A 13,384-nucleotide genomic window follows, 5' to 3' on the forward strand; every position below is an offset into this window, starting at 1 on the left:
ATACTTCACATAATCATATTCATATGTATGCCATGCCAAGATATAACAGAGTAAGCAATTCAAGTAAGGTTAATTTCATAGAAATATAACATGTTAGACGAAACCCCTGTGGTAGTCTGTACGGCTGAATTCATAGCTCAAAGTCACTCTAGTCGGAGTCACTACAATGACCTATACGGCAACATACTGCATAAGAGTCGGAACCAAACAAACAGGTCTATATGACAATAATGGGTGTAATACAATCATGCTCAATTCTACTCTCATATAATAGCTGGGCAATAAATCGTTAGTCACCTATGAGTCGGAACCATAAATAAGGTCTGTACGACAAGACTGTGCACCTAAATTGGATCCAATATGAGCATATGATGCGAAATGTGACATAATAAACAGGCATGTGTCATATCTATGGCTAAAACACAATCACCCTAAGTGCAGTTTTATGAGCTCATCATTATTCAATCACATATCGCATCATCGATGATTCACATAATCAAACACAACTTACCTGAGCTTACCTGAGCGTCCACATCACCACATTTATATATATAAAGCATCACTTACCAATTCATGTATGAATTATGTTGATGCACAAAATCAGTAAGGACTTTGGTACAACAGAAAGTGTTAAGTTTGTGACCTTCGCTAGATTGCTCCGGTCACTAGTGTGGATAAGTATGTAAATGGATAGAGACAGGGAAGCAAACACAAGATGTACGTGATTCACCCAGATTGGCTACGTCCACGGAGTAGAGGAGTTCTTATTAATTGTGAAGGGTTTACACAAGTACATAGGTTCAAGCTCTCATTTTGTGAGTGCTAGTGAATGATTTAGTACAAATGACATTAGGAAATATTGTGGGAGAATGATCTCCTTTTATAGAAGAGAGTTTCTAGCTTTGTTCTGACATTGACACGTGTTGTGTTGTGATTGGTTTTTGATGTTGTCACGTTGTGATTGGCCTCCTGATTAGAGGGAAACTCTTCTGGGTCATGGACGGTATAACGTTGACCGGTGCTCAGTAGTTTCGGGATTGGTCACGTATGGTACAAACAATGCTCCCTTAAGTTCCCGAGTGAGGGAAGCTCCTCGGTAGGGGACTTGCAAGATCCAAGCCGCTGAGTAATCACGAAACTTCTAAGTACCGAAGTTTGGTATCGTCTTCACTTGCCTTATCTGTCTCATAGGTAGATGTGGCATTTTCTTTGGAAGTACTCTTCCTTCATCTAGGGGTGGTATCTTTAATCGGTGGAAATGCACAAGGTAATGTATCAATTTTACTTGAAGCTTACTTGTAGTTTCAGGCTTGGTCAAGCGCAATACAAACCATGTAGTAGGAGTCCCCCAAGTCGCCGAGCTAGGAGATCTGCTGAAAGAGGTGACAGACAAGGTAAGCAATCAGACCTCCAAGCAATCAGTCTCAGATCAGAAGTTTGATTTCAAGTTCCGGTTGATTGTTCTCATTCTCCCTATCTTGCAGGCAACATGAATGATAAAGAGAAGAAAAAGGAAAATAGATGATATGAGATACTTTTGCTTTTGAAGAAGTAATTTTCCACATGATTATTCTTGAATTGGGTTGAAGGGTTTTCTGGTTTCCTCCAGAGTATAAGGCCGACTCAAGAATTTGAGGGTCAAAACAAGTCCATCAAATCTAGAGTACGTTCGACCCTGATGATATGAGATACTTTTGCTGTTGACAAAGTAGTGGATGTATCGACACGTGTTCTGTTACGCTTGTCTCCACATGTTTCCTTGTACCCTTCTCACTTGCCCTATCTGTTCCTCAGGCAGATGTGGTATCTTCTCTGGAAGCATAAAATGTTAAAGATGAGTACTCGAGAGCAATGCCAGGTAAGTAATCAGGCAAGGGGTTCCAGGCAGTCAGTTTCTGACTGGAAGCTTGATTCCAAGTGCTGACTGATTGCTCTATTTCTCATTGTCTTGCAGGTATGAACAAGGCTAAAGGAAAAGACAGGGAAAAGCATGATATGAGATACTCTTGTTTTTAACCCTGATGATATGAGATACTCTTGCTCTGGTGTGGTTTGTTTGCAGAGGTATTATCGGGGGGGAAATGATAGGAGCATATTTATGCGACTTAGTTGGCTTGTTCTTGTGCATTTATGTCGTATTTCCTTAGTTATTTTAATGTTTAAAGTCATTTTCGTGTGTTTTCAGATTTGATGGACAAAGTAGGCAAGAAGATGCATTTTGGAGCAAAATGGGGCTTGGAATGCATGTCACATATTTGGGCCAAAGTGGATGGACGAATTTGAGAACTAAAGAGGCCAAGAATGTGAAGAATTATGGTCCAAAAGATGAAGAACTCAGCCCAAAAATTTGTCACCCCAACTTGCCTTCATTGCCATGCAAAACAACATAGAATTCCCTTTGGATTCCCATGCCATGCTTGATCACTCTTGTCCCCTACATAATTTCTGATTTCATGCTTCAATTCATTTAATTATTACACTTAATTACTTGATACCTCTTGTTCCCTTCACCCACAAAATTTTATACAACTTTCACAACCATAACATGCACCAATTGATGCTCCATCATTCACATTTGGAATCCCATGCCTTGTGTACCACATGTTGCTGCACCTTTGACCCATTTATTGACACATTTTCACCTCCCTTTCCATCTCTATGCAATGTACACAATCATTCATGCTCCCTAGCTTCAAGACCACTCCATTTTACCCTTCACACTTTGCATCATCACTTCATTTTCACCCTTGGACCATTGCACACCACATACACTCTTTGCAGTGCATTCTCCCTAGCCTAACCTGATTCTCTAAGGTTTTTGGGGCCTATATATACATGTTTACACCCCATGGCATAGGATCTTCCCCCCCATATTCATCAATTATCACAGAAATTCGTCCATACACACCTTAGGAAGCAAAACACCCCAAAAACACCATTCTAGTGCCTAGAAAACATAACAGCCACTCCACCTTCTTCCACCCTCTTTGCCTAGTTCTCCACCACCCTCCAAACATCAAAAACTCCTCCACACTCACCCTAAACCTTCCCATCCATTCTACATCATAAAACTACCCAAAAACTGTCCACAAAGCAATCTGCCGCAAGCAAGGGAAAGGAGAATTCTTGGATGCACTTGTTGCCAAGTTGGAGCATTTTAGGTGTTTTCTTTCCTTTGATTTTAATGTCTAATTTTATGTATCTTTGCTTTGTGAGTATGAGGAACTAAACCCCTCTTAGTTAGGGGGTGATTCGAAACCATGTTCATACTTGCAATATGATTTGATTACGTCCAGTTGTGATTCATAAGTTGTGAATTCAATTTACTTATCCGATCGTATAAGAAATGATTTGTGTATGTTGGTTGAGAGTGCACGCTTAATTTTCATGCATGAATTTAACGCTAGAATATAAGGGAGTTTCACCTAATCGTTATGAACTTATATTCACAAGTAGTGAAGGTTGCTAGTCACAATCACGTTAAGTAAATTCTTGGCATAAGTTTCATGCAATTCATAGTAACGAGTGCCTCGTCAATGCTTATGTTTTTCATAGAACTTAATGATTCTTGCTTGTATCTCTATTATGCAATTTGTTGATGCACAAAACCGGGGCGGTCTTGGAACAACGTAAATCCGACCGTGAATCTGCACAAACGCTCAAGAGCACGAAGAACACAAAGAACACAAGGATTTTATCGTGGTTCACCCCAATATTTGGGCTACGTCCACACTGTAGTTGATTCTGTTTCTCTGTAAATGTATGGATACAAGTGTTTGGGGGAAGTCCCTAGAGAAAGAAGAGAAGGGAGAGGAGAGCCTCGGTGGTGTGAGGTCTCTCCTGGATGTAATGAGAGCTTCTCTTAGCCTTCTTAAGCTGGCTCTTTTCCTCCCTTAGAATGAGGGGAGGAGTCCCCTTTTATAGAATAAGGGGCTCCTCCTCTTTTACAAAGTATGGGCTTTAGTGTGAGGCCCAAATACAAGGCCCAAGGCCCAAATATACGAGGCCCAATATATGGTACCAACAGGAGTCCCCCAAGTCTTCAGTCAAGAGAGTCTTTTGGCTGGAGACTTCAAATTCAATCCATGTACGGGCCGAAGTGGCTAGATGTCTTGAACCAGTACTCAACCTAAGGCAATGCTCAACATAAAGCAATACTCGGCTAAAGGTATCACACGTTACGAGACTGCTCGGCTGGAGGCGATGCTCGTTGTGAGGCTGCTCGGCTAGAGGCTATGCTCGCGGCGAGGCAGCTCGGCTAGAGGCTATGCTCCCTGCGAGGCGGCTCGGCTTGTGGTATTCCTTATTGCAAGTATCTACTTTATGTCGACATGCACTCAGTATGAGTTGATTCTCGACATGACTCGGGTCTGCTTGTCGGGTTCACATATTGGGTCTATGTGTCGGATCCGCGGATCGGGTACGCAAGTCGGGTCTTTGAATCGGGGCCATACGTAGGGGCATCGAGTTGGGACTATCTGTAGGGTCATCGAGTTGGGTCCAGGCACATAGGTGTCCCAATAAGCGAATGTCCGAGCAAGTGGGTGTCCGGTCAGACAAGAGATCACCACAAGCACGTGGCTCATCAGTCTATAAGTTGGTAGACCTCGTTAATCAGCAACAATGTTGATCAGTGGACCTAGTTGCTCAATAATTCCTGACAATAAATGACAGTATAATCATGAGCGTATAATGAATAAATATAATAAATACGTAAAAGAAATATGGTAACAACAATTATTTAATATGTATATTTCTTATAAGTGTAAAACCTTGCCATGCGTGTTATAGCATAGTTTTAGGTTATAAAAGTGGATTAGTTCTTTTGGATTTGAGTTGATAATTTCAACATAATTTAAAATGCATGGGTGTGGGAACCCACATCCACTTTCAGCATCTATTGTAAACCCACCATCAGTTAGTGGAAAACATTCAAAAAATAAAATAAAGATATCATCATTGTTCCACCATCACACAATAACCAGTACCATTTGATAAATATTAAATAATAAAAACAATTGAATTAGGTGAAGACTTATCTCTTTTTCACGTGTGGATCTGGTGGATCTGACCGACAAGGGCTCTTCCCTTATCTTATCTTTTTCAAAATTATCATGAGTGTGGAAAAAACAGATGGGTATGGAAATGATGTTGTTGGAGACTTTCTTCCCCACTGAGTCAAAAGATAAACAACATGCAAAGCCTGGCTCTTTCAGCCATTTTCTTCCCCGAGAGCTTGCTACCCCCAATCCGGTTGCATCCGTATTGTTCCATCTGCCTGGAAAACCATGGTCAGAGTGTCGGAGGGCAAAACGGGAACTGAAATGGGCTGCTCCGGCTGCTCGCTGCTGAAGAGCACTCATGTCACGGTGCTGATGGCTGACTGTTCCCGTTGGATGGTCTGTGTCTGGAGCAACCAATGCTCTGGGCATATATGGTTTAAGAAGTTTGGTTTCCAAGTCACTCCTGACTCTCCTCTAAAAAATGACAGGAGCATATGGAGCTTGTGTGGTCAGTGCTTCATTCTCCGTCACAGCACTCGCAGCCATAATTGATACGGTTTTCTGCGATATTCTCTGACCTTCTTGCTCTCTCTCTCTCTCTTTAGACGAGGGGTGGACGAGAGAGAAACTGTGGTGCTCGATCTTGGTGACGGTGTTGTTTCAGGTGAGCACAGTGAGCTCCAGAGCCAGGCCCGCGAGCGTGATGAAGTTCTTCATCTTGGGCACGCACATCGGCTGCCGGCAGATTTCCAAAGCGATGCGAATCACGGTACAACGGGTTTTGCAAAGAGGGACGGCGTCGATGGTCTCCTGCACAGTCCGGAAATCTCCGGAGCCATCCTGCGCAACCCTGAGAACGAGAGCCGCCATTTCTCACGATCTGGGAACTCTCCGAAGTGGGAATTTGTTAAAGCTTGTGTCTTTGCATGCAGTGAGTTTTATCTTCGTTTCTGCAGAAGGGTTTGAACTGGGTTATTGAGATTCTCAAGTGACTCAACAACAACGGTCAAGTCTGAGCTTTGAGTGGTTTTGATGGCGGCAGCGTGCTTGGCCTTCTTGTCATTGTCGGAGCCGGACGAAGACGAGGAGTGGTGGCTGTATATCTTGTCCATCAGCGACGCGGCAGTTGGTTCTGGCTCCGCCATGGGTTCTCAGAGCGAAGAGAGGGAGAGAGAGGACAGAGAAAAAAAAAAAAGAGGCGGATGATGTGATCGGTCCGAGAGTTTTGGTTTTCTGCAGATTCACGGTTGAGGTTGTGAGAGTCTCACGGTGGTGAGATGAAAAATTGAGAGAGAACCGACACAGCTTTTCGTATCGATTCCCACAGACGGCGCCAAATGTTGATGCACAAAATCAGCGAAGACTTTGGTACAACAGAAAGTGTCAGGTTTTGTGACCTTCGCTTGGTTGCTTCGGTCACTAGTGAGGATAAGTACGTAAATGAATAGAGACAGAGAAGCAAACACAGGATGTACGTGGTTCACCCAGATTGGCTACGTCCACGGAGTAGAGGAGTTCTTATTAGTAGTGAAGGGCTTACACAAGTACAAAGGATCAAGCTCTCAATTTAGTGAGTTCTTGTGAATGATTTAACACAAAATGGCATTAGGCCATATTGTGGGGGAATGACCCCTATTTATAGAAAAACTTGTAGCTTTGTCACATTGACATGTGTCATGTTATGATTGGTTCTTGATGTCGACACGTGCTGCGCTCTGATTGGCTTCTAATCTTGACACGTGTCGAGTAGTGATTGGCCTCCTGGTCGGAGGGGAACTCTTCTGGGTCCTTGACAGTATAGCGTTGGCCGGTGCTCGGTAGTTTCGGGATTGGTCAAGTATGGTACAAACACAATTCATGTAGGGAACTTGTAGGGAATGTTTTGGGTTGTCGTATGCAATCATCCAATCCAATAACTTGTGGAAAAACTGAGGGTTAATTAGTGCAATTCACGGTTAATTTGGGGCGTTGAGTATTCATAGCTTATCGAAAAGCAACTGGAAATCGTTTTGTATGCAAGTGTGACATGTGTGGAGAAGAACCTCCTAGCTAGCCTTCCATCCATAAGTTTCATTCAAATTCATTTTACAATCTGTTTTGATTCACTTAAATTTGTCTAAGAATTTGTTTACTTTGTTCTTGTCTTAATTTAATTATTTTCGTCCTAAATCAACCCCATCTTATTTCTTTGAGTCATATTAATTAGAACTTGTCTTAGATTATGTTTTTAAGTGTTTTAGTTCATTAGAAAACCAAAATTCATCCAAGTTTGTGTTAGAGTCCCAAAACTGCCCAGATTGTGTGTTTAAGGTAGTTTTGAGTGTTTAGGGGCTGTTTTGAGTCTTTTGGTTTGTTTTAGTGTTTTAAAGTATAGTTTTGCATTCTTTGAGTCTAGTTAGTGTTTTAAACTTTGTTTTTACGTTTTCAAGTCAGTTTCCAAGTGATTTAGCAATCCCTCCTAATCCCCGGCCTAGAACGATCCCTACTTACATACTTTACTACAATTGATAAAAAGAGGGTTTAATTTGTGTGCTTATATATTTCGCATCAAATTTTTGGCGCCGTTGCCGGGGATTAGCAACTTTGCTAATCTCTTGGATTGTTTTCTTTCGAATTATTGTATTTTGTTTAAGTTTCTGTTTAAGTTGCTGATTTGTTTTGTTTTCTTTGTTTTTAGGTACTAGTGCATGACTCGAAGTTCCTGACCTGTTCGTGAGCATATCTCCGACTTTGACGGTGATTTTGAGAGGACTTTGAGAAGGAAAAAGAAATTGCAAGAGTCTAATCCTCCTAGTCCCGAGCCTGAATTAGAAGAACAAGAAGTTGAGGTTGAAGAGAAGCCCACGACACAAGTGGGTGGAGAAGAGCAAGTTATAGCCATGGACAACCGTACGCTCAAGGAGCTTGCCGCCTCGGGTTTGGATAATGCCGCACCATTGTGTATCCAATATCCCATGGCTGCTCAAGGTAAAACTGAAGAGTTCGAGTTAAAGTCAAGTTTGCTCCACCACATTCCAAAGTTCCATGGGCTGTCCATGAAGGATCCGAACAAACATTTGAAAGAATTTGAAGTGGTGTGCTCAAGTATGACTCTGGTTACCGTTGACGGAAGTATTTTAAAGATGAAGGCTTTTCCATTCTCTTTAATGGACAAAGCCAAAGATTGGTTATACGAGTTGGCTCCCGGTACAGTTACATCTTGGGAGAGTATGAAGAGGGCGTTTCTGGAGAAGTTTTTCCCAACTTCTCGCATCATTCTTCTTCGTAAAAAAAAATAAGTGGAATTCAACAAGATGAAGGTGAGTCTTTTCCTACATATTATGAACGATTTAAATCACTTGTTGCTTCTTGTCCACAACATCAGATGAAGGAGGAATTGCTTTTGCAATACTTCTACGAAGGGCTCCTACCACTAGAACGTCAAATGCTCGATGCCTCGGCGGGTGGAGCATTGGTAGACAAAACGCCCATGGCTGCAAAAATCTTGATTGCTAATCGAGCATTGAACGCTCAACAATACGAGGGTGTAGGCCAAAGAGGACCCCCACGGCAACAAGTGCATGAGGTAAGTTCCACTTCCAATATTCAATCTCAGTTAGCTAATCTTACTTCTCTTGTTTCACAGATGGCCGAGGGAATGAAGATTCAAGGACCCATGGTGTGTGGCGTATGTTCTATCCAAGGACATACATCCGAAAAGTGTCCTCAACTAATTGAGAATGGTGGATGGGAGAGCACTAATGCCATTGGGTTTCAAAGCCAAAATCAGCCAAGACATGATCCATATTCCAACACGTATAATCCGGGGTGGAGAGACCATCCAAACTTCAAATGGAGAGAGCCACAACAAGCCCAACCACAAGGAGGCTAAAGCAACAACCCCCAGGCTTCTACACCAAACCATACGCACCCCCTCAATTCCAACCACAATCTGCCCCCAAATACTTCAAGTAATGCTTTGGATAATGATACACTTGTTAAGTTACTAACCAATTTGACTAATGGGCAGGAAAATCAAAACAAAAGGGTGGACCAACTAGAGAAACAAATAGGACATATTGCTGAGGTTGTTGGGCAGATTAGAGACCAAGGAAGGCTCCCTAGTTCTACCATTCCAAATCCAAAATGAGGGTTTGAATCAGCCAAAGCAATCACCCTAAGAAGTGGTAAGGAGGTTAGGGTAGGTTCTTCATCAAAAACAGGTCCCAAAGAGGATGAAATGTTGCAAATGGAAGAGGAGGAATCAAGCCCACCCACGGCAAAGATGGACACACCTATGCCGCAACTGTCCATAGCCCCTAAACCTTCAAATCTGTCCAATAAGGGTAAGAATGTGTTAAATTCAATTCCTACTAATGTTTTTCCTTTGAATGTCCCCTTTCCTAGCATATTTTTGCAATCAAATAACGAAGAGGAGGAAAAAGATGTTCTAGAGACGTTTAGAAAGGTGCATGTCAACATTCCCCTCCTTGATGCCATAAAGCAAATCCCGAAGTATGCCAAGTGTTTAAAGAAGCTTTGTACAACAAAGAAACTTGTCCGGGAGAAAGAGGTGGTACATGTAAGTGAGAATGTCTCCGCCATCTTGCAACATAAACTACCCCCCAAATGCAAAGATCCGGGAAGTTTTACAATTCCGTGTGTCATTGGTAATACCCGTTTCAAATCTGCCATGCTTGATTTAGGTGCTTCTATAAATGTTATGCCATATTCCATTTATGCATCTATGAACTTAGGAGCATTGAAAAATGATGGTGTAATCATACAATTGGCCGATAGATCTAACGCTTATCCAAAGCGAGTTTTGGAAGACGTTTTAGTGTAGGTTGATCATTTAATCTTCCCGGTGGATTTCTATGTCCTCGAAATAGATGAATCGGACCATGCTCCTTCATTGCCCATCCTCCTTGGAAGGCCATTCATGAAAACGGCTCAAACGAAGATTGATGTGGCCAAAGGATTAGTCACTATAGCATTTGGTGGTAACATGATTAGTTTTAAAATTTCTGAATCCATTGAGACTCCTAATGTTGTTCATTCTTGTTGTGCCATTGATAAAATTGAAAAGATAGGACTGGACCGTTCATCACCAAGCAGAAAGGATGCATCAACAACCATGCAAGATGAGGGAATTGGAGTGGAGTACAAGGACCATACGGCCACTGCCCTCACAGTGCTCAAATTGGCCGAAAGCACCTTGGGGAAAAATGTTCACATTGCTACCACTTCATCACATCACATAGGTAAGCCACCTAATCCAAATCCAATTCCCATTAAAGTTGATAGGTGGTTCCCTTCTTTGGTGCAGATACCCAAGCAGATCCCCGACGGTGGGCACAGGAACGTGAACCTTAGGCAACACAACGCACCCATCAACAAACATCACTATCCATTTCCGTTCAAGGATGCAATGTACGAGAACTTTGTAGAACAAGATGTGGAGGAGACAACCCACTATGTCGTGGGTTCCCATGAAGGTTGATCAAGGTGTTCATCGTCCGGCTGGAAGACGTTAAAGCAAGCGCTTTAAGGGAGGCAACCCATTTATTCTGCTTGATTGTCAATTTTATTACTTGTTTAATTATTTTTGGTTATGATTTTCTATTTTGAAACATTAACAAATACGCAAAGGATTTTAACATTAAACTTTGTGGAAATGAACAGCAAACTGGGAAATAAAGAAACATAACATAATACAAGAGGGAGCCTTCACAAAGGCTGCTTGGGAGAGGTCTCAGTAGTTGGCGTAATCTCAGCAGTCGGTGGGGCCACGGAAGGAGGAGGTATCGGAGGTTGATCAGTTGGAGCTTCACTACGCGGTGCCGCCCCAGAAGACGAAGGCAGATGTTGTTGGAACAATCCCACAAACCTCCGGTGATCAAGTAAAATCTGACCATCAGTTTCCTGCAGCTGGTCAATTTTCCTCTTCATGTTTGTGGCATAATTGTGTGCAAGCTTGTGCAATTGTTTATTTTCATGCTTGAGTCCTCTAATCTCCTCTTTGAGACTCTGTATTTCAGCCGCCAACGATTCAATGTGACGGGTTCGAGCAAATAGGCGTTGGGCCATGTTGGACACAGAACCCGCACACTGCACGCTAAGAGCCAGAGACTCCTTAACCGCCAATTCATCAGACCGTCTAGCGAGCAGTCTGTTATCTCTGGGGGTGACAAGGTTTCGGGCCACCACCGCAGCGGTCATGTCATTTTTCATCACCGAATCCCCAACGGTAAGAGGACCAGTAGGGGATATGAGGGACAGGCGCCATATGTTGTCTGGAGAAGGAGGGGCTGCTCATTCACCAAGGTTCAAATCAAAACGACGGTCGGAAGGGCCATACATTTTTCAGAGGTGTTAAAGAAAGAGGAGATCGGACAAGTCAAGATCGTAGAAGTGCAAAACGGGAGTTTTTACAGGAAGAAATTCAAGAGTGCTTTGAACGTCCTGCATACCTCTATAAAAATCAGCACGCGATGGGATTTCAGAGATCGAAGAGGTGAGCTCAGAAATCGAAGAAGCCATTCGGAGATCGAAGAGGCGCCAGCTTTCTCAAAAGTTGGGCTTACTCACAAACCACCAATTCCAGATACCGAAGAGTGTCAACTGTCTCAGCCCCATCAGCACCCATCACACGCAACTCAGCTTTGCGAAAATTACGGGCAGTCTGTCGAAACACCGATTCCAACCATCTGTCTCTCTCAGCCTCGTCAGCACTTGTCACATGCAATCTCTGCCCTCAACGAAGCTCAGAACTCGAAGCGTAAATTCCGGTATTAAAGAGGCCTTTGCTTTATCGAGACATGTCATCATCTGTCAATTTGCACATCTGTGTTGCGTAAATCACGCGCAATCTGTCGAAAATTTTTGGAGAAGCGGAATGCACGTGAAAACTACTGTTAAATTATCCCAGGCTTACCGACACGAGTAATGGAACAATGCCTTCCCAGCCATTAAGAAAATTCTATAAATGCTGAACTTCAAAGTGAAGCAATCTCACCCAACTTTCAGCCTCACTTAACCCTTCATCCTCTCTGAAATGGCTTTCCAACAAACCCTCTCGAGTCACTCTGTATTTTTCATCCCCTGGGATACCCCTGCAAACAACCCATCCAGAGCACAAGTATTTCATATCATAAAGGTTGAGAGCACGAGTATCTCATATCATGCTTTCTCCCTGTCCTTTCTCCAGCCAGCACCTGTTCTTGAGTACTCATCATTTTGTGCTTCCGCTTCGTCTCTCACGTATAAGGGAAGTGAAGATGATACCTCGAAGCATGTGGAGACAACGTGCTGATTCATCCTCAACTAGGGACAAGGAGAAAGAAAGCAAGAGGTGGGCACTTGGAAAGATTGAAGAAAGAAACAGACCAACACCTTTACCTCGTGCCCGCCCGTCGTGCAGAAGAAACAAGCAGAGAAGAATGCAGCTTGCACAATCAACCCAACACAAGGAGTCTGAGATGAAGAACTAAAGAAGCTGCCACATCTGCTTGGAGAACAAATAAGGAACTGCAACATCACCAAAGAGCAAAGCTTCGCTGTACAATTCCAATCCAGTTCAAAGCTGTGGAAAGTCAACAAGATCAACTATCTCCAAAACCATATTTGCGTTCTTAAACTCTACTCTGTCTGGTTTTTACTTTGCCATATTTGTCATGTTTATTTGTCGTTTGTTATTTGCTTGTTTTTTGTGTGAATATATGTTTGAAACATTGAGGACAATGTTTGATTTAAGTGTGGGGGGGGGGGGGTAACCATTGTTTTGCATGAAATTTGTAGAAATTTATCACCCATTACTTCTAGTGTTGTTCCTTGTTGTTTTAAGTATTTTTAAGCTGTTTTGGAGTGTTTCAGTGTGTTTTGACATAAAAATCCGAAAATTCATAAAAATTTGAAAAATTGTTTTTGAAAATCCAAAAAAGAGTTGTTTTTGTGCGCTTATTTGTGTCTTAAGGTACCTTCCAACACAATGATGAGGATTCGGTTTGTAATTGCATGACTGTTAAAGAGAGTTATAAACATGGATGAAAGTTTGATTTACTCTTTATTTATGCGTGGTTGTGGTTATAACTTATGAAATCACATGTAATCATAAAAGAAAAAATTAGTTTTTGTAACATGCTTGAAGGAAAGAACTCAAACTAACGCTACAACCTTGTGAGACTTGAGCCTAAACGTTATTTGGAGAGTTGATAATCTGTGCATTATTGTTTTCTAAAGTTGTTGCATGAACTCATTTTTCTTTGCTTGGTTACTACTTAGAAGGCGTTTCATCATTTAGTTCCAAATGCTAGAACTCATGCCCATTTCATTCAAAGCATGATATTGATTTGCATAACACATATTCAAGATGAAGTTGTGTAGTTACCACCACCAAAGCC

The sequence above is a fragment of the Malus sylvestris genome, chromosome 5 (assembly GCF_916048215.2).
Source record: "Malus sylvestris chromosome 5, drMalSylv7.2, whole genome shotgun sequence".
In the NCBI taxonomy this organism is placed as follows: domain Eukaryota; kingdom Viridiplantae; phylum Streptophyta; class Magnoliopsida; order Rosales; family Rosaceae; genus Malus; species Malus sylvestris.